Raw genomic sequence first — 22,364 nt, 5'->3', positions numbered from 1 at the left:
TCAAGTATCCATCTCCATGAAATGGAGATGGATACTTGGGCAAGATGGGCAAGGGCTGGCAGCCTCACGTACAGCCCTTCCATAGCTGTGGATTCTCCACAGCGACTTATAAATTTATACTACACCCATAAAGAAAGACATTCAACAAGAGCGGACACTCCCACAGAGTCCATCGGCCAAATAGACTGCTGCACACCAAGCGGATGGGATTCACTCCTTCCGGTTTTGGCCGCACGTGTTGGGAACGCTGTAGCTGGCACGCCGCTGCGCTACTCGGCACCCTTTCCTTTCTTTTTTGCTTCTGCTGCTCAATTGCATGCGCTTTTAGTGCGGAATGGTTTATTTTATTAAAAGGATTGTGAATGATAATTACAAGCATGCATCGGATCTCTGTCACGTGCAATTTCATAAAGCAGACTCAAAACACCTTGAAAATGAGGAAATGTTTATATTGCTCGATACAAATGCTCGTTCTGGGCTTTTTGTGCGCTCATCCAACATTTTGGCACAGGTAAGCAGCAGCATTTCCCGTACGAAGCTCCACCGGACGGCATCAGCTGAAAAAAGCAAATTACAAGCATCTGTCTTCTATGGTATTTACCCCTTATAGGAATACTGCGTGCAGAGGATGAACGTGCAAAAGTGGTGAATGGGCGACTTTACAAACAAAAGCAGTTAGCTTTTACATATATGGCGCCGAAAATACCCGACTCATTTCAAGCCGTACTATAAGTTATTAAGAAAACATTTGATTTCCAAGCATTCCCCCATTCTCGGGCATTATTTCCTGAACTGTAAGAGCCCACACAGTAAAATAATTTACACCCTTGATGGTGAGAATTGCGAATCATAACACCCTTGAAGGGTGTTTTCATTCAAGAAACATCCCATCATCATGACTTTTTGCGAAGCATAGGGCAGTTCTAGATGCCATAACACCCTTTTACCCACCGAAAGGGTGCACTGACTAAGAATATTGGGGGTGGGTGCAAGGGTGTTTTTGTTTGTTTTTATCACATTCACAAACATACAATTGCACGAAGAGACGGCGTGTCCCACGACACTAAAAACCAGTGGCGGATCCAGAAATGGGCCCTGCCTTACCCCAAGCCCTTCCCCCCCGAGACATGTCGGGCTTTCAAAGCCGACAAAACTCCTGAAGAGAGTCCCCTTCCGTTTCACTGTCTGTTTTGATAAGCCATTTTAAATATGTCCTGGGAAAAACCTGTTGCTGAAGCACTACTATATATTATGTCACAGTGTTCTAGGTGGCACACAGTTCCTAAATGTCGTCACGCACAAATTCCGCGGAATCCAAAAGCGCGCACCTACTTTTTCTAGTATTGAATACTTAACCAAAAGAAAAATGTTTAAAATGTTTTCAGCAAGGCAGAACTAGTGCAGCTCTTGCTTTTGGGACGCCAGGAATCTAGCAAAATGAATAGGCCACGTGACAGCATGCAGCTGGACGCGCCACAATTGCTCTAAAGCAGTGCGGTCGTCTGGGTTTCTTTCAAGCATGACAAAACAGGCAGAAAAGGGTGCGACGAACCATACGCGGACAAAAGATACGCCGATTCGAGAAGCTTTGACCCCACCTGACCTTCTTTCGCCGAATCAATAACCCCAATTCGTTCTGCTTCTCTCAAGTTTATAAACAAGGTAGGTTCGTTGGCAAACTTGAGCCTTCTCACCCACCACAATGCTTTGCTCAAGCAGCATCTGCAGAAAGAGCCGTGCAAAACGCTCATGGCTTCGCGTCTGCGTCAATTTACGAAGCTGGCTGTACAAAAAGAAACTATTAAGTTTGTAGTTGTATAGTAAAGGAACGTTCTACTGGCTTACAAACAGCTGCCTGAACGGAGTGCTCAAAAAGAAAGGGAGAATAATCTAAGAAAGTATAGAGAAGCAACGTACAACTTGCGATGCATAAAGTATTTACAACACCGACTAACGACGGTATTTACTGAAATATTTCCCCTCCCAAATTGGAGACAGTATTATTGCATGCATGAATAGGATATCAAGCCAATCATTGTAGATATAACGAGATTCCAGAAATTGGCGGGGCATTTGCAGACCAATTTTTGTTCACGGAACAGTGGTGAGGCATTTTTCAAGTGTGCGCGCTACTGCCCACCTGCCAAGTACGTTCGCGATGTCTTGGCATATGTAGACCTGCGCGAGACTCACCCGTCTCCCCTCGGGAGACGGGTAGGACAGGTGCACATGCTGAATACGGGAAAGAAATACTTTGCAGAATGAAATTGAATTTTGTCAAAACACCAGAGCTCTGGATTGCAGGTTACAGCGTGCACAGGGGCGCTCTGCCAGATTTTAAAGCGAAGCTTTCTATGCCTCCTCCCTCACTTTTTCCAATTCTGCTGCTGCTGCTGCTGTCACTGGCTTGCCAGCCGCGTCGGTGGGTGGTTTGAGAGCGTGCATAATGAACATGAGAGGGACGCGGGGAAGGCGTGTGCGAGTCCTTTTAGCGAGAACTTCGTGGGCATCGCTACAATACTCTTTGGACCTCTTTGGCCGTCACAATGCCCACTGAAACACCCTGGCCATCGACACAATGCCCTCTGGAAGACTAATTACGCGTTAGCCCCCTTCTGCCCACCCCCACCCACCGCAAAATTAGTGCAGAAGGTGCAGCACTTACTTTTTTGTACTCACATGCAACAGCGCAGAGGAGAGACAGTATGGTACTAAGGGGAGACAAGAGAATGCTTAAAGCCAACACCCAGACGAAATGTCATCACAGTTCCCACACTTTGCCAGGAAATTGTTGTTGTCATTCAATAGCCTTTACCACGGCTGCACCCTCGCCGAGCAAAGGGGTTCGGCGATGGTATAGGCACAGCTATTGAATGGGAACAATACTAAATTGCTCTGCTCGTGGCAGTTTGAGCGCGAGCGTAGTTGGGTCGAAAATGACTTGTCTACCGCATGCACAAAATACCTCGATTTTGAATGTATCTTCCTCATTACCCGTCAAACTGCTATTATAAGCAACTGCAGTAAGACAAAGACCGACATCAGATTATGACAACGACAACTCACGGTGCTGTCCACCAGAGGGGAGTCGTTGTTATATTTGTTCTTTCTTTTGAGCGGTCATAGGCCCCACTCGCTCACCCGCTCATAAAAGCAAAGAAAAAAAAAACCAGAGATCTGGATTCGCTTCGGTTGCACTTTCACGACAGCAGGCAAAGAAAGACTTTTCGTACTTGGAAACTTAAGGTTTTCGTGTAATTCTGCACATGTGAAATTTCGTGGTGTCGCCTATACGTTTAGAAAGCTATTATGCAAGTACTTTTATATCTGCCGTTAATCCAAGCTATTTAAAATTTGAGTGAGCACTCCAGTTCAGAAATATGAGCATCGTGAACTTCTTGAGAATGCCAATTAAAGCTTTTTTTCTCTCTCTGTTTCTCTGTGCATAAAAGAAAAGACAGACTCGCAAGTACCTCTGTATCTTATACAATCAGGAAGGACCACGTCTCTTTACAAATGAACGTCCAAGCAAACAAACAAAAAAGAAAGCATCGACAAATAAATTCACTTACACGCAGTTACCAGCCCACCTTTGCCCCATTTGATTTGATATCAGCCCATATTTCTGGAAATAAATTTCCAGTGAAACTACCCGTAAACACAGAAAATGGCTTAGAGGTAGCGTAAAATAAATAGCTTTCAAAGTAATACACACACATAGTTTAAAAGAATATTTGTTTTTATGCCTTGAAAACGAAACCGAAATTGAAATAACTTCCCCCGACGGTTGTCGCCGCTATCGCCGCTACGTCATTTCCTGCGTCTCGCGGCGGGCCGCCGGGAGCACATGTGTGTGTTCTCCGTGACATTCTTGAAGTTGTGAGTAATTAGATTGTTTTTTGCTGCGTTTAGGTTGTACCACCTCGTTGTTTTCGTGTACTTTTGTGCTCATCGACGCGAAGTGAGCATCCGGAGTGAAGGCGACGCGATTATGCGTGAGAAAGAAGGGCACCAGCGGCCTACGACATCGGTGTTTCTTTGTGACAGTGTGTTTAATACGCCTACGACGGCCGTCATTCGTGGCGAAGGAGAAAACATCTTCCATTCGGCCTGAACAGTGATGAAGTGGACGTTTTGTTTTTCGGCGGAATGCATCGTCAACATGGTCCATCCACTACGTAAACGAAACGGCGTGCCCAGAGTACAGATCGTGACAGCGCTCCGCCTTCAAACCGAGGGCCTTTTGCAAGGCGCATGAACTGCTCATATAAAAGGTACGTACGTAGCCACGTTCAGCGTCGCGTTTTTTATGGTGCGTCATTGTGGTAGTAATTTTCGCGTAATTTATTTAAAGGACAGCGCAAGGTGTGTTGGATGCGAGTGTATATGTACTTCAGGCGTAGCCTATGGGCACCGAATGTGAAAAAGAAAAAAAAAATGAATGTTTCATTGTTCACGTGTCCTCAACTAGAGTTGTAGAGAATTAAGTACTGCTACGCGTCAGTATTCGGCGCAGGCAGGGATATAATACTTTGGTTTGACTAATTGGTTCTTTCTGTTACCAAAGATGGGCGCAGACTTATACCGGTGTCACACGGCCACTTTCGAGCACGATTGAGCGCGTTCTGGATCGAAATTTTCGACCGCGATTGGCTCCCGTCCACCGATTGTGCAACGAGGCCAAACGCGCCCAGAAATTCGGTTCCAGTCAGGATCGATCGCGGCCAAAAGTGTGCAGTGTGACAACCGTATTAAATGTCGCTTGTGTACTTTCACTGAATTGTTATTATTTATTTTTTTTTGTCGGAGGTCCCGTGGTAGGTAATGGCGCAGGCAGCTTGCAATGCTTGTGGTTTCATGACTAGAACTAATGCAAAACAAAAGAACCACGACCGTCCCGGCTATGTACTTATCAATCGCTTTAAGTTGTGCTCGTTTGTTATAGAAGCTGTCGTGCTGTTGCGGATGAATGCGTGGTTGCGCTATTTGTTTGTAAATTTATCTTTTTGTATAAATAAGCACACCGAGCCTAATAAATTTTTTTCTCGTCCTTGTACTCGTTTCTTGGTTTCACGCAGGCGTGCTTATTATTACTACTATTTGTTTTCTTGTTGTGTGACTGAACCCTGCTTAAGGCGTCCTGTCAGTTGTCAACAGTATTTCTGAAATGAATTGCACTTAGCGTCCTACGGTTATTGTACGCTTCACTACCTTATTTTAATGTCTAGTTATAAAGTGTATGGTTATTGTAACTATTCTTGGCCTTTATATATGTATTTATTAAGCTGGTAAATGCTTAATTGTATTTGCAGTTTTGAGAGGTTCTTTTATTGAGTCGTCAATCTCGAATGGTATTAATGGTGGGTTGTTTTCTTGTGCCCATGCAGTTGCAGTCAGCATGAAGCGATCGCAGTCAGCATGAAGCAATTGCATGGGAACCGACTGGCTGTCTTGGGCCTACACGTTGCTGAAAAGACAGTGAAGACGTCTGACCCGACAGGTATACTTTTTTCATCACAATTGGCCTGCATATTTTTTTCACCGGAGGATGAAGACCTCCCCCAGTGAGCTCCAATTACCCCTGTCTTGCACTAGCTGATTCGAAGTGAAGCCTGCAAAATTTTTTGACTTCATCGTAGTCTACTTCTCTACCGTCCTTGACTACCCTTCTCTTCTCTTGGCATCCATTCTGTAACTCAAATGTGCCACCGGTTATCTGCCCTATGCATTACATGGTTGAAGAAGGCACTTGGGCTAGTTGGTGCTCATTGCAGACTTGAGACATCAATAACTAGCGTGAAAAAGACAACATCAAGAAGCACATAAGAAAGAAGTCTGGACTTCAACTGAAATTTTTGCTACACAGAAACTTGGAATGCACAGAATGTCGACGGACAGAAACAACACAGGAGCTATCGGAACAAATTTATGAACAGGTTAATTTCACTTACGAACATTCTTGGTAAGAGCTAGAGACGGGTGCTTACACACCTATTCCCCACTTTTTTGATGCAAAGTGGTTCGTATATTTCCCTATGTACCTGCTTCTGGAGCTGCCTGAGCACACGATTGCTTTGAAACTGCTCGGTGCATGAGCACGTAAGGCGATGATTGGCCATGTGGCCACCAGCCACCAAGGCACTCAAAGCTGCCCTATGTGTCCTCAAGCCAAACAGGTCGGTGTTTAAACGACCGCTTGGGGGAACAAAGATAGGGCAGCTGTCATGGCTGGTGGCCATCTGGCCAATCATTGCTGTAAGTGCTCATGCACTGAGCAGTTTCAAAGCACTCATCTGCCCACGCGGCTCTAGAGGCAGGTCGACATGAAAATATTTGAAGCACTTTGCATCGAAAAGCGGGTGATAAGTGTGTAAGCACCCCTTCCCTTGCTCTCGCCAAAAAAGAGTGTTCGTATCTCGAAATGAACCTGCCCATCGATTGGCTCCAATACCTCCTGTGTCAGGCAGGGAAAAGGAAAGATAAATGTTGCTTCCTTGCGTTGAGGTCGCATCCCCTGAATCCTATGTTTCTGTGTAGCCAAAATTTCAGTTGAAGCCTAGAGTTCTGTCCTGTGTGCTTCTAGCTGTCGTCCGTTGTCTTTTTCGCGCTAGTTAATGATGTCTCAAGTCTGCACTACATGGCCTGACCAGCTCCCTTTTTTTACTCTTTATGTCAGCTAGGATATCAGCTCCTTCATCTACTTTCTGAACCACGCTGCTGTCTTCCTGTTTCTGCTGCCATCAGGATAGGAGTGGACATGACAAATGAAACTGAATGTCATTTAGACAGAGGAGCAGTGAGACTTCCTGTGCTTTACCTTTTGCTGTTGTACATAATAGTTGAAATTGCACCAACACATCTTTTCCACCTTGTGATTTTCCCATAGCTGTGGCAAATAAATATATAGGCTTTAAGAAACCAGAAATGCAGTTTGCCTAAGAAAGAGAATACTCTTGCACCTAAAGGTAATGTGTATGATGCTCTGACTTCTTTGATGCATGTGCATTGAGAGGTGTTGACGTTGTTCTTCATTTCTTTCTCAGTAAGCTTTACTTGATGGGTCTGACTTTGTATAAAGAAATAAGTTCTAAAGAAACCATAATACCTAACAGGCAGAATTGTCGAGGTTGAAAGTCAAGTTTTCTTTCATGACATATTTTTTTCAGGCTGTACTAGTTGATCCATGATGTTCGACAGACAGCGCAGACTTGTACAACGGACGTCAAAAGTGGCGAGAAATGGAACAAATGCTATTGCCTCTTTCTCCAACTTTGTCGAGTTCACATTGTCTAACGTCATCAACCAATACCAACTAGCCCGTTTGCGTACCTGTACTAGTTGAGCCATTTATACTATGGTACTCTAAACCAAATGTGATAAATTCAAAAATGGTGCCTTTTCTATGTTTGTACAAATACCTGTTTCATGAAATAGTTTAAAGTGTTATGGTTGATGTCATGTTTCGACACCACCATAACCTCATAAAATATCTTCATGGATGCAAAAGGTGCCTCTTGTGCAAGTTCCGTTCTAGCCTGACACGGAAAACAAACCTGGCAGAAGGTAGAGCACATGCTCTTTTGTAAACAGAACGCATGATTGCATTTTCTTGGCAGTTATTGCAATGTTTTCTGATGTTTATCTGCATGAACATTAATTACCTCAGCTGCTAAAGACACATCACTAGACACTGTGAGCAGAAAAAAGTGATTGTGCAGTACTGTTGAAGTCATGCAACATTATGTTTAAGCAAACTGTCAGGGATGCTAGCTGTTAAAAAGAAAAGCTGACTTCTAGAAAAATTTGCACTCCTAAATGTGGAATTAAAATTCGCTATGCTTATAAGCTACAAAAGATTTCCAGGATGATCAGACTAGTTACACTGGCCATTTGCTGATTCAATAAGGTTCACTGAAGCTTGTTTTTAAATTCACACTGTTTTTATGCAGGGTGATGATTTTCAGTCTTGTGGAATTTTTAGATATAGTCCTGTTGCATATAGCATAATTCTAGTCCTTGAGCAGGAATATTCAAACACGCAGATATATCTAGCACAAGAAATCGAAACATATTAAACTAATTAAAAAAATGTATTATCTTTCGAATTAATTACATTATAGCTAATATAACCGAAAAGAAAGGGGCTTAACCAAGAAACCCGATGTTTATTAATCATATCCTAAGAAGCCAGCAAACACTGACACCAAGGACAAGTTAGGGTAAATTACTTGTGATTAACAAATGAAATAAAGAAATGATAAATTAATGGAAATGAAAGTGGATGAAAAAACAGCTTGCTGCAGGTGGGGAACGAACCCACGTCTTTGCATTACGCGTTAGATACTTTACCAATTGAGCTACTGCGGGCGCCGTTTCCCCATCACTTTCTTGGGTATTTATGCTTCCTAGTAGAACGCTGGGAGTGTTTGCCAGCGCCACCACATATCTGGGGCACATATTGTAATTTACGAATCATAGCCAGTGAGATTACAAGGTGTATCTACTTGGAATTGATTTCCAGAATGGCGTCAGTTTGGAGATATGCACCATCAAACTTGCCGGAAAAATGCACTGTTGTTCCACTTACTTTTTAACAAAATGTACTTTTATGCGCTGAGGCACAAAGGTGGGTTGTGCACTGATGCACAACCTACTACTTTACCAGTAGTACTGAAAACATTTTGGCTCTTTATCATTAATGCACTGATGTTTAAGCTATAGAATGTCACTTGCCCCATCTTCCTATCTCTTCACGTTCAAAAGTAATCGAGCAATGCATGGCATCCAGTGGTGATGTCCGGTTGAAACAGTGGGCTGTAATTGAATTTCTCACTGCGGATGGTTCTGCGCCCTTCAACATTCATTGCCATCTGAAAGCAGTTTACGGGGATGCCTGTGTTGAAATCAGCACTGTGCGTAGGTGGGCAAGTACTGAGAAACATTAAAATCCAGCCGCATCAAATGTCCAGGATCAGCACCGAACTGGACAGCCCACAATGGCTTCTTATGAGGATCATCAACATCAGGCAGACGAGTTGAATCGGGTCAATCGTAGGATCAAGCAACACCAGATTGCAGCAACACTCGCTATTTCCATTGGTTCAGTGAACCACATAATTAAAAACCTCCTGGGTTACAAGAATTGAACTTGTTGGCTATGCTTCGAGTTTTTCATGTCAGTCGTCAGTTACCGTGACACCCAACAAGCGCAAGTCTTCTTGTAACACAGGTCTTTAATGATGTGGTTCACTGAGGCAATGGAAATGGCGAGTGTTGCAATCTGGTGTTGCTTGATCTTGCGATTGCACCGAGTCAACTCATCTGCTGATGTTCATGACCCTCATCAGAAGCCGTTGTGGGCCATCCATTTCGGTGCTGATCCGGGAGATTTGATGTGGTAGGATTTTGGTCTTTCACAGTCCTTGCCCACCTCTGCACCGTGCTGACGTCAACACAGGCATTCCTGTAAACTGCAGTCAAATGGCCATGAATGTTGATATGCGCACAGCCTTCCACAGTCAGAAATTCAATTACAGCCTGTTGTTTCAACTGGACGTCACCACTGGATGCCATGAATTGCTCGATTACTCGGGAACGAGAAGAGATAGGAAGGCGAGGCAAGTGACATTCGATAGCTTAAGCATAAGTGCATCAATGATAAAAAGTTCAAAATGTTTGCTGTAATATTGGCAAAGTAGTGGGCTTGGAGGCAATAATTTCTGAATTGCCCTCATATAGTTGTGTAGCCTGTCTCTCCTACATTCATGATGTGGCAGATTAAATGCCTTATTCTTTCGAAATAACGATTTCCTGGAAGTAAGCACTATCTGTGCTTGTTTTCTTTAACCTGCTCTTCATGTGATCTTGAAATATTAAAGTGAATGATGCAGGAAAGCGCTGCTGGTCATGTTTCGTGTACTTTTCCTGACATTAAATTGCAACAAATCATTTTGCAGGTAGAAAAGAAGCAGATGGCTACAGTGATCAATGAAGAAATGGCTTCATCTATGATGGCTCGCCTTAGGACATTGGAATGGAGCTACAAAAAGGCATCATCATCCTCGCCTGTGCCCTGGAACTTTGGTTTGAATGAGACTGTTCTTCAATGTAGAACGGCCGCAAGACTTGTCACCACAAGGCATAGTGCAAGCTCAAAATATTGTACAGGAGGCTAGAATAAATGACCCTCCATGCAGTCACTCTGTATCTGTGATAAATGGGACCATTTCACGCAGAACACTCACAAGTGATAATGTGTTTTCTCTCAAAGTTGCTATGCAGTGCGTTTGTAAACACATTACCTATTGTATGCACACCATACATAACATTTCTGTGTGCTAGCCTAACTGTAGACTTAGAAACAAACAATGAAGTGCATATGTACCCGCTTCCACATGCCGTACTTCAAGGGCTATTATATTGCTCATTACACCCGATAGGTGAAGGGGTAATATATTCCTGATCACACCCTTACACCCCATGGGTCGAAGGGTAATATGTTGTTCAAAACACCCTCAAGGGATAGGGTGTTATTGGAATATAGAATAACCATCATAAGGGTGTAATTCCCTATAAAACCCAGCTTTTTCAAGGGTGCTAGGGGGTTAGTTATAGACACCGAAAAAAACCCTTAGGGGTGTAAATTATTTTACAGTGCAAATGCACGGGCGACTGCGCGTTTCCAAACCAACTTCATCTCAGCCGACGCGATAGAGCGCTACATACACAGAGGCGGCCACAACCCAGGCTCTCGGCAAGCCCACCCTACACGCTCACAGAATTCCTTCTACTCGCACTCAAGAGAAATGCATGGATGGAAAGCCCGTTTTCAGTCGTCCAGAAGATAGAATTTCCGAGTTTTTGGTTTTTGAGCTCCTCAGCGTTAGCTATTGCGCGTTCTGCCGGCGCAAGCAAGCTCAAGTAGCATGTTGTCAATCGCTGTTGGCAGTAACATACACTTGGCAATCGCTCGTTGCGTCTTGGGCAAGCGTGAGTACCGAAACAAGGTATGTTGTGGTGCCATAAAAAGCGTCACAAACGTGTCTCACTAAGATTCAGTACACGCCAAACTAACTGTCACCACGGCGGCTTGCTTTTTTGCTAACTGCATCACAGCCCCAGGTGCGGTGAGAGTGCCTCAAAAGTATTCCAAAAAGTAACGACAATAATTACAATAGTTTTGGAGGTCAGAGAATGCGTCAACAAACTTCTCGCAGTAAGATTCCGTACGCGCTAAACTAACTGCATCACACGGCCGAGCTGCTTTTCGGTAAGTGCGCCCCAATGCCGGGTGCCGCCTATGTCCATGAAAATTATCCCCAAAAGTAACGAAATTAGTCACAACAATGATCGGGGTGCGAGAAAGCGCCAAAACTGTCTCGGTAACAGTCAGCACACGCAGAACTGCGTCACAAAGGAGCGTGCGGCGAGCGCGACCAAAAACTATCGAAATAAGTTGTAATAAAGTTGGGGCTCATAGAAAGCGTCGCAAACATTTCCCAGTAAGATTCATTAACCCAAAATACTACGTCAGGACGGCCGCGCTGTTTTTTAGCTAAGTGCGTCACAAGTCTCCGTTCCGCGCCGTTTCAAGCCAAAATTGCTTGAAATGCGTCGCAGAGTGCCAGACAAAATTTACGACCTTGCCGCAGCGCAATGGCGCAGCGGTGCCGAAGTGGAGAAGGAACGCAGGAATACGCCCGGAGCCAGACAGACGCGCTACATCCAAAAGAGACGGGTCGCCGTACAAGTGAACTACACACGCGCGACCGCCCGCGCTGGCTTTGGTCGGGCATCTGTCGTGCCTGGCGTACCGTTAGCTTGTTGGTAGGTGGCGCAATAAAAGTAAAACGCGTGTCCATTTATACGCAATACTTTTTTTACCTTGAGTGGGAAAGAATAAAAAACTAAATAAAAGTTTCTGTAAGCTCATCTCTCGTTTGTTTGGTTTTTTTTTGCGACGCTTGCGTGAACTAACGGATTAGATTAACACTCGCCGCGACGGGATTCTTGCTGCCAGTTGTTGCCGAGTGTTTCTACACCTGGCGACAGCTTTCAGCGGCAGCACAGCCGAAGCTACCTGGGCGGAGCCTGCGCACATGTGTGACTACGCCACGAACTCCAACCGTTTAGCCCGCGGTTTCGATTTCACAAGCGCATCCCGCGAAAGTGCGTTGTTCACAACGTTGTCACGTGAGCGTGCGGCGAATATGTATGATCCTTGCGAAAGTAGCGTAAAGCTTAATCAAAAGTGCCGAACAATAATCGAATGGATATACATATATATTATAATTTGTAACAGCATTATAACTTGTGAGTAATCATAAAATTTAGGGATTCGACAATGAAGTACTCAATTGTCAGTTGATATAGAAAAGGATATTGGCACATTTCGCCGTGGGCAAAATACAAAAGCGCCAATACACTTATATTTAGGCGCAAGTAAAATAACACAAGCCGCTGTAAAATGTTCAATTATAATCTACACTGTGCTTCATCATACTATGCACGTAAAACTTGGAAATCAAACGGTTGCGATGCCGCGCGACACACGCGCACAGCACCATGCTGGACGGCTGGCGTCGTCTCCCGCCACTCGCATCACCCTCGAATCCGATCCGAGTGAAACTATGAGCCCGTCGAGGCTCGCCTCAGTGAGGCCATTACGTTACCAGAACTCCTCTTCGATTTTCTGAACATGAGCCTGCATCCGCACCACAAGACTGATATTTTAATGCAGCAATATTTCGACGCCAGCAAACGTGAATGTGGTATCGTTAGCAGCGACGTAACTTCCCACCTTGCTCCATATCATTTCCATAGGATTGAACTGGCAGTGATGTGGGGAAGCCTCACAACGTCGTGACCAGCAGCCTTAGCCACAAGATCCACGCGATAGGCACAAAACATCTTTTTGTGTTGGTTCACTAGCTCCAGTGACTCTGCCTTTAATTGGTTCTGGGAAAATGCGATCTTGTTCTCCCTTAGCCAAGACTCAATGTCACTCTTCAGTGTTGAAAACGTTCCAACTTTCTCGAGGCGAACGCTACGGTAAAGGGCATTGTCCACTATTATGACACTGCACGATTTCTTGTTAGGCGAAAGCTTTTCAATGAACCACTTCTCGAAGCACGGCCCATCCGTTTTATCGAGGTAGTCAGCAGTTCCTTTCATTGCTCGAAAGACGAGGTACACCTTTACCACTTGGTGCGCGAAGCCCTATTGTCAAACTTTGCCGAAAAGCACCTTCTAGTGCGGTGACATTCACGTCCTACAATACCTTATCCATTTTGTAGAAGGCATTGACCCAAGTTTCGTCAATGTCTGCAAAACATTTCTTCCAACATGCGATGCGCAGTAGTTAGGAGCGTGTACGTTGCTGAGTGAATAAAAAAATCCACTTATTCAGCGACATGCTCCAAATTTTGTGAAATGCACCGACTCGCGTTCGTACCGCTTTTGAGTGGCAACTTCTCGGGTGGTACGTAGGCACGCTACACGACGACGCCGTTTCTCTAGAAGAGCGTTTGCGAAAGGAGAAGGCGATATCCTTAGGCAACATCGTTCGCACGCTCATTTTAGGCATGTCCGTGTCACTGTCATTGGTAGCAAAACTTGAGAATGTTTGCTGCTCTCGGAATTTTATTTCGCAGAAAGTACTGATGCACTTTTCTTCGTAGAGCTTTGATGGAGAAATTATCATCAAGTTGCAGCCTTTTCCTTACAGTTTTCGCATGGGCATTCACGGCTGGGAGACGAAGGCGCTTGTGCTTTGACGACTTCAGGGTGCCACTGGGCCACTGTTTACGTCGAGCTCAATCCGGAAGACACTCGTTCGTAACACCAGTGATATCGGTCGCCTTCCGACATGCATCTCTCGCAAACAGCTGCGAGTCGCTTTTTCTTATTTGCGCGTTAGCTTTGTGCACCACTTTCTTCGCCTGTACGGACAGCTTCTGGCACGAGAACTCTCGGTCCGCCTGCACAAATGGTGGACGTACTCGAGGATACAGTCGGGGGACGACATCTTTGTTTGAAGGTGATGGCTAAGAGCTACATACGAACTCTGGTAAACCACAAAAGGACGTGGAACTGGATTCCGTCTACTTCGCCATACTTTTATTGATTAATAAATAAATAAATTGCTTAAAAAAAGAAAGAGCCACCGGTGAATTTTTATTTACCCTGAGTATTCAACAGATGTTCTCATTGGCGGACTACGTGTTGAGGCGCAGTAAAACAAGTGCGCTTCAGCTCCGCAGCCTTGGCTAAGCTGCCACAGAAAGTTGTCGCCAGGTATAGATCGCGCTCCTTGGACTCTATAACGTAAAACTTTTCCAATATGTTTTCATTCCTATCTCCTGACATCAAATTTACGCAACCACTGACAAGCATCGGGTGGTAAACCGTAGCGTAACAGCCCAATCACACGCTCTCCTCTTTTATGGGAGGAGGCTTTTGTGTGCTTTCAAAAGAAATACCACTGTTTGCGCTGAGCGGTTTTTTTTTATCTAATTGGCTGACAGGAGGCGAAGAGCAAGCTCAAGTGGAGGTGGTTTGGATGGGGCCGAGCCAGCGCACTGAAAAAGGACAACCGGATGAAGAGGGGTGTGCCGGCGTCTGTCATTTGTCCGGTTTCCTTTACTTAGCTTGTGGTGGCTTGTCTAAAATTGCAGCGGGGTGCGACGGACAGTTCAAAATGACGCTACAACGGATCCTCAGCATAGACGAATTGGCAAGCGAGGTCGTATACGAGCCGAAATGGCTCGATAACGTTATACAGCCACGCAAAATGTTTTGTTACACGCATGCTCACGCATGCTCTCCAACGGGTGCGAGTGCCTGAGCGATTGGCGGCCGCCATCTTCAATTCCTTTCGGAATGGGGCAGTCTCCCGCTATTTAAAAAAATACATCCAATTTGTTTCGGCGCGTACGCGTCACTTTGACGTAATGAGTTATCGCGGGCTTTCGACGTCGAGTAACAGACAGGTGAAGAGGGTGCAGGCTGAAACATTTTGACCAAGAGCAGCGGGCTAATGACGAAAATGCATCGATTCAGAAATTATTATTTTTCTTTTGTGTGGTTGAATAGTGCATGATCAGTGTGTACACATCATACCAGATTAGGAGCTATTCTCGTTTTGTTGACGTGGTATGACAGTCGGGTGAACTAGAGGTGGTCCAAAAACGTTTTTGACCAATCACGGAGGTCTGATTGCAGAATTGGAAGGGCAAATTTGGAATAGCTCTACGTTATAGCGCCCCTTATGTACGAGTTCTGGCCGCACATAGGGTGCCGACCAGAATAGTGTGCCCCCTTGCACTATATGTGCTCTGTGGAAATGGTCAGAATTTAAATATTTGCACATTTTCTCCAGAGGAGCAGAAGTTACACTGCCTATCACAAAAGTCTCTTCAAATATCGCCGCTATCCTAAAGACTTGAAAAGACCCATAGGGGAGTTGTGGTGACATGAGAGCAACCCAAAATGATGCCGAAACCAAAACCAAAACCAAACCAAAAGACGCCGGGAAGCCCGTGAAGACTACAACGCGTTGGCGTCCATGTGTGCGCGTCAGTGGCCTCTGCGCCCCGGATGGTTGGACTGACGCCGACTGACGAGCGCGTTTGGAGGAAAAGGCGCCTTACAGTGCACCAACCGGCGAGAAGCTTGTCGAGCTTATCGTAGCGACATCGTTAAACGTTTCGTTCCTCGTTACGACGTCGCGTCGTGTTGCCCCTGAATGTGGCCAGTTAGGGCTCCTAGCGAGTCCAGGGTGTCGTTTGTAACAACTGGTGCGAGCAGTGAGACCGGCGTAACACCGCCTAATAAGTGCTTCGAGGCGCCACCTGGCAAACGGCCTCCATGGATGCAGCCCTGCTCCCTTTCTTTAGGGGGCCCTTTTCGTGCCGATAGGTTTCGCCGTGATTTGCATGGCGCATTCTCCTTTCCCAGGACAATCCACGCTGAGGGAACTTAAAAGCCGAGTTTTGCCCATTTCCTGTTCGTAACCGGCGGCAGCGTAGGTGCACGACGCGTCTCGCAGCCCACACAAGGCTGCGGCACTTCTTCCACCTCGACATTTTTACGCGAAGCAGGAATGGGCGTGACAACGTCGAACAAATATGCGTGCGCTAAGAAAACTTCATTACCAAAAGCCTAAATGATTTTTTTTTGGTGAGAAAGCTTACTTGGAAAGAGACGTTCACAAAAACACGGACGACGAGGACAGAGACATGGCTTGTGTCTGTCCTCACGTTGTATGCTTGTATCAACGTCTTTTTCCAAGTGCGTTGATTTTCCGAAATCACGGATCCCTAACGAGCCCGTCAATACCTATTACGTACGTACATTAAAGAATACCACTGCTGCCTGCACGCTGGTCACATAGGAATCTTTCGAGGACCCGGTTCTTAAATATATATGTGTAGGGGGGGGGGGGGCAGAGAGGCGATAACATATGCGTTGTGCTTTAACTATTTTTAACTGGGCCGAAGGCCGTCTACACACATTAGTGTGAATAGGCTATTCCAGCATCGCAGTAAGATATAAATTAAAATTAAGCATATTTACACAGCAATGCTTCTGCTAAGACAATTAAAATTTATATAACATATGGTATTCCACAGGCCGCCATTGGAATCTGAACCTGGTGACGTTTAACGTTAGAAGGCTATCTAGTGAGGCGAGTCTAGCAGTGTTATTGGAGGAATTAGAGGGTAGTAAATGGGATATAATAGGGCTCATTGAGGTTAGGAGGACAAAAGAAGCATATACAGTGCTAAAAAGCGCGCATGTACTATATTACCGGGGCTTAGCGGAGAGACGAGAACTAGTAGTCGTATTCCTGATTAATAAGGAAATAGGTGGTAACATACAGGAATACAGGAAAACAGGAATAGCGGAGAGACGAGAACTAGGACTCGGATTCCTGATTCCTGATACAGGAATTCTATAGCATTAACGAGAGGGTGGCAGGTCTTGTTGTGAAACTTAATAAGAGGTACAAATTGAAGGTGGTACAAGTCTATGCCCCTACATGCAGTCATGATGACCAGGAAGTCGAAAGCTTTTATGAAGATGTAGAATCGGCGATGGGTAAAGTCAAAACAAAATACACTATACTGATGGGCGACTTCAATGCCAGGGTAGGCAAGAAGCAGGCTGGAGACAAGTCAGTGGGGAAATATGGCATAGGCTCTAGGAATAGCAGAGGAGAATTATTAGTAGAGTTTGCAGAACAGAATAATATGCGGATAATGAATACCTTTTTCCGCAAGCGGGTTAGCCGAAAGTGGACGTGGAGGAGCCCGAATGGTGAGACTAGAAATGAAATCGACTTCATACTCTGCGCGAACCCTGGCATCATACAAGATGTAGACGTGCTCGGCAAGGTACGCTGCAGTGATCATAGGATGGTAAGAACTCGAATTAGCCTAGACTTGAGGAGGGAACGGAAGAAACTGGTACACAAGAAGCCAATCAATGAGTTAGCGGTAAGAGGGAAACTAGAGGAATTCCGGATCAAGCTACAGAACAGGTATTCGGCTTTAACTCAGGAAGAGGACCTTAGAGTTGAAGCAATGAACGACAATCTCATGGGCATCATTAAGGAGTGCGCAATAGAAGTCGGTGGTAGCGCCGTTAGACAGGAAACGAGTAAGCTATCGCAAGAGACGAAAGATCTGATCAAGAAACGCCAATGTATGAAAGCCTCTAACCCTACACCTAGAATAGAACTGGCAGAACTTTCTAAGTTAATCAACAAGCGTAAGACAGCGGACATCAGGCCGCTGTCTTACGCTAGAATGGATAGAATTGAACAGGCTCTCAGGAACGGAGGAAGCCTAAAAACAGTGAAGAAGAAACTAGGAATAGGCAAGAATCAGATGTGTGCGTTAAGAGACAAAGCCGGCAATATCGTTACTAATATGGATGAGATAGTTCAAGTGGCTGAGGAGTTCTATAGAGATTTATACAGTACCAGTGGCACCCATTACGATAGTGGAAGAGAGAACAGCCTAGAGGAATTCGAAATCCCACAGGTAACGCCAGAAGAAGTAAAGAAAGCCTTAGGAGCTATGCAAAGGGGGAAGGCAGCTGGGGAGGATCAGGTAACAGCAGATTTGTTGAAGGATGGTGGTCAGATTGTTCTAGAGAAACTGGCCACCCTGTATACGCAATGCCTCATAACCTCGAGCGTACCGGAATCTTGGAAGAACGCTAACATAACCCTAATCCATAAAAAAGGGGACGCCAAATGCTTGAAAAATTATATACCGATCAGCTTACTGTCCGTTGCCGACAAAGTATTTACTAAGGTAATCGCAAATAGAATCAGGAACACCTTAGACTTCTGTCAACCAAAGGACCAGGCAGGATTCCGTAAAGGCTACTCAACAATAGACCATATTCACACTATCAATCAAGTGATAGAGAAATGTGCAGAATATAACCAACCCTTATATATAGCTTTCATTGATTACGAGAAAGCGTTTGATTCAGTCGAAACCTCAGCAGTCATGGAGGCATTACGGAATCAGGGTGTAGATGAGCCATATGTAAAAACGCTGGAAGATATCGATAGCGGCTCCACAGCCACCGTAGTTCTCCACAAAGAAAGCAACAAAATCCCTATAAAGAAAGGCGTCAGGCAGGGAGATACGATATCCCCAATGCTATTCACAGCATGTTTAGAGGAGGTATTCAGAGGCCTGGAGTGGGAAGAATTGGGCATAAAAGTTGATGGAGAATACCTCAGCAACTTGAGATTCGCTGATGATATTGCCTTGCTTAGTAACTCAGGAGACCAATTGCAATGCATGCTCACTGACCTGGAGAGGCAAAGCAGAAGGGTGGGTCTGAAAATTAATCTGCCGAAAACTAAAGTATTGTTTAACAGTCTCGGAAGAGAACAGCAGTTTACGATAGGTAGCGAAGCACTGGAAGTGGTAAGGGAATACATCTACTTAGGGCAGGTAGTGACCACGGATCCGGATCATGAGACTGAAATAGCCAGAAGAATAAGAATGGGTTGGGGTGCGTTTGGCAGGCATTCCCAAATCATGAACAGCAGGTTGCCATTATCCCTCAAAAGGAAAGTGTATAACAGCTGTGTGTTACCAGTACTCACATATGCGGCAGAAACCTGGAGGCTTACGAAAAGGGTTCTGCTGAAATTGAGGACGACGCAACGAGCTATAGAAAGAAGACTGATGGGTGTAACGTTAAGGGATAAGAAAAGAGCAGATTGGGTGAGGCAACAAACGCGGGTAAACAACATCTTAGTTGAAATCAAGAAAAAGAAATGGGCATGGGCCGGACATGTAATGAGGAGGGAAGATAACCGATGGTCACTAAGGGTTACGAACTGGATTCCAAGGGAAGGGAAGCGTAGCAGGGGGCGGCAGAAAGTTAGGTGGGCGGATGACATTAAGACATTTGCAGGGACAACATGGCCACAATTAGTACATGACTGGGGTAGTTGGAGAAGTATGGGAGAGGCCTTTGCCCTGCAGTGGGCGTAACTAGGCTGATGATGATGATGATTATGATGATTCCACACACACTAAAACCGTATTAAATAACGATAGAAAGACAGGTACCCAGCCGCAACAAGATCACAGCAATATAACTAGATCGCAATAGAGCTCCAAAAGAGTATATTTTACAACAGGAGACAGAACTAACACCTCTAAGCAAAGTGCCTATCAATTCATACGTTGGGGAACGCGCGCTAGATTACAAAAAAAAAAATATTATACACTCTTGTGGCGCCGGCTGGTGACTCTAAATGTTGGAAATGGGAAAAAGAATAACTGAAAGGTATATGTGAAAAGAATACAAAAAACAAATAGAAGAGAGGGCAGAACTGCTACAATAAAGCACGCAATAGGCATTTCAGTCAGTGCCACATTTCGTCATACAGTACAGTAGATTTCACAAGCACAAACAACAGCTCTCAGACAATACAATGTTCACTACACAAGCTAGACCACCGATGTCGGCTCAGAGACAGCACCCTATATGGCGTCTCTTTTGCGATGACAGGGAAAGAGGGAGATTTCATACCAACCACAGATGTCAATGCCTGCGCTGTGACCGTACAAGACAAAAAGGAGCCGTGATTTATCTGATGGTGAAGCGGGTAGTCTTGGAAGGCACAAAAACGCGTGCTCGTAAGATGACGACGATGCCGATATCGTCATGGCCATAAAACATAGCTCGTGCAGTTCGTGGAAGGCAAGTTTTTATTCTCCCAAGAGAGTTACGAATTGCAGGATTGTCTCTATCTTGCAATTTCTTTTGGCTTCGATGTAATGAAGAAATTTCGTTATCAGCTTGCACTCAACTTCAACGCCTTCGTTGTCTCATGCATAGTGCTCGCCCAAAGGCTTGAGTGTTCTCACTCCGCGGAAGGAGGGCGCTAACTCCGCAAATTACATCACTATTTTCCGTGAAACGACCAGTCAGATCCGCAATCAGGTGGTCCAAAACGGGCAGAAAAACTTTGACTTTAAATGTTTCCTTTGAATCTGGAGACTATTCTTCAACGGGCCACCCTTCGCTCGATACATACTGTTCTAAATGCAGTGCAAAGCACGTCATTCTCTGATTTTCTCTTTGAGACATTCCGTTCTCCTCAGAAACACTGCAGGTTTGCCCCCAGACAGTGTCAAATGCGTTCTGCCAATATCTCATCTCGGAGAACTCGTGAATGAGTGTGCGTGCCATGAGGCATGCTTGACTAATATTGCAGTGTGTACTTTGCTGTCAGTCCGAAAGAACGTTAAAGCGGCTGAGTACCTCAGTAAATAGGCCTAAATGAAAGAAAGAATAGGTTAATTTGCTCAAGCAGATCGCTAGCTTTCGTTGCCGCTGGTGTGTGTTTCGGAGTGACTGTGGGCGAAGCCAGTGTCGCAGATAAAGGGAGCGGCGCGGCGAAGACCACTTCACATCGAGAGCGAATGGTGAGCGCAGGAAGCCGACGACGAAGAAGCGGCGCGTATCTTTCTCTAGGAGTCGATCCTCTCTTGGACAGTGCCACAGGGATATTTGCTCAACCGTGGAGCATTTTATAATTGCTACAAAGAGATTGTCTTGAATCCTTAAACATTTCATTTTTGTTCATTTCCTCCACTTAGCTTACCATTTTCAGTTTTTAATAAAGATAGCCTAATTTCATCCAAATCTTGGCCAATCCCCCACAGTGGGTGTGCGCCATCGCATAAGGAATACCATACCATACCATACCTGACGCGCCGTCAAAACAAAATACTAAAAAAAACGAACCATTAAGGGCCATCACGATGGGTGACGTAGAAGAAAATGAAGGAAGAGAAGAGATGAGGGAGATATCCTTTAAACTCCAACGCTCAATTTAATAACTCCCTTGTTGCTAATATTTTATTTAGGCACCTGATTGAACCACCTGATTCATGGCCAATCCCCCACTGTGGGTATGTGCCATGGCCACTCAGGACAACAACAACCCCGGAAAGGCGCCGTGGTGTTCGGACGCAAGTGGGCGCCGAAGTCAGCGTCCGCCGGGAGCAGGAGCAAGCCATCTGGCCGTGGGCCCGAGCTTTCAGACACCTACTGGCAGAACGTGGACTGCCTAGCCTCCGAAGCTAGGACAAGGTCCCCCCGCGTGACTGGCGTGAGCTGTCGGGCCACGGCTTCGAGCTTCCAGAATCCCACAGGCCGAACCTGGACTTCCCAACCTCCTGAGCCAGTACTAGGTCCCATCGCGTGACAACCTGGAGTTCACTCAAGGAGCGACCTGCCTTCCGTCGACGACGGCTCGGCGCTCATCACCTACGCGACCATGTGCCAGAACTGTTGGTGGGCCGTACCCCGCTCTAATTCTACTGTCCTTGTGTATTCTGACACATCTAACGACTATAGGATTAGAATAGCGGATACGTTGATTAATGAGAACTGTGTTTGTTATAAGCAGTGTAGAGTGCTCTTTATACTTTTGTTTTTTTTCTATCCTTTGTTTACGTGTGGTTTCTTCCCACTTCTATGTGTATATATACGTTTTTCTTTCACTTCTGAAATCAAACGCTCTCATCCTTCATTTGAATGGAAAACATGGATAGTGATATTACATTAAGTCGCTTTCCATAAACGAACCGCGACATCCTGGCGTCCGCGATAGGACTTGAGCGTTTGATGTAATTGTTGCTTTTCATTTAAAAAATGTCCCTCAAGAGTTAATAGACAGTTTTAGTACTGCGTACGTAGCGTACGCAACGGCGTTGCGTACGTAAGATCGCTGCGTTCTGCAAACTGCGCATGTGCAGAACGCAACACAAACGCTACGAGATGCGTACGCGGCCGCTGCGTACGCACGCATC

At 45.3% G+C, this 22,364-nt stretch overlaps 1 protein-coding gene and 1 long non-coding RNA gene across 3 annotated transcripts in view; one reads left to right on the top strand and one right to left on the bottom strand.

Moving 5' to 3' along the window:
- The window catches only part of LOC135905985 (ATP-binding cassette sub-family C member 4-like), a 547,697-nt gene that overhangs the window by 309,770 nt on the left and 215,563 nt on the right, over positions 1-22,364 (bottom strand). The gene's annotated exons all lie outside the window — the stretch shown is intronic.
- On the top strand, positions 3,837-10,608 carry LOC139054895 (uncharacterized). The gene is made up of 3 exons (XR_011511598.1): positions 3,837-4,274; positions 5,388-5,500; positions 9,957-10,608. It is a non-coding gene; the product is annotated as an uncharacterized lncRNA (long non-coding RNA).

This window comes from Dermacentor albipictus, chromosome 1 (genome assembly GCF_038994185.2).
Source record: "Dermacentor albipictus isolate Rhodes 1998 colony chromosome 1, USDA_Dalb.pri_finalv2, whole genome shotgun sequence".
NCBI lineage: Eukaryota > Metazoa > Arthropoda > Arachnida > Ixodida > Ixodidae > Dermacentor > Dermacentor albipictus.
This window is presented reverse-complemented; position numbering and strand designations above follow the sequence as displayed.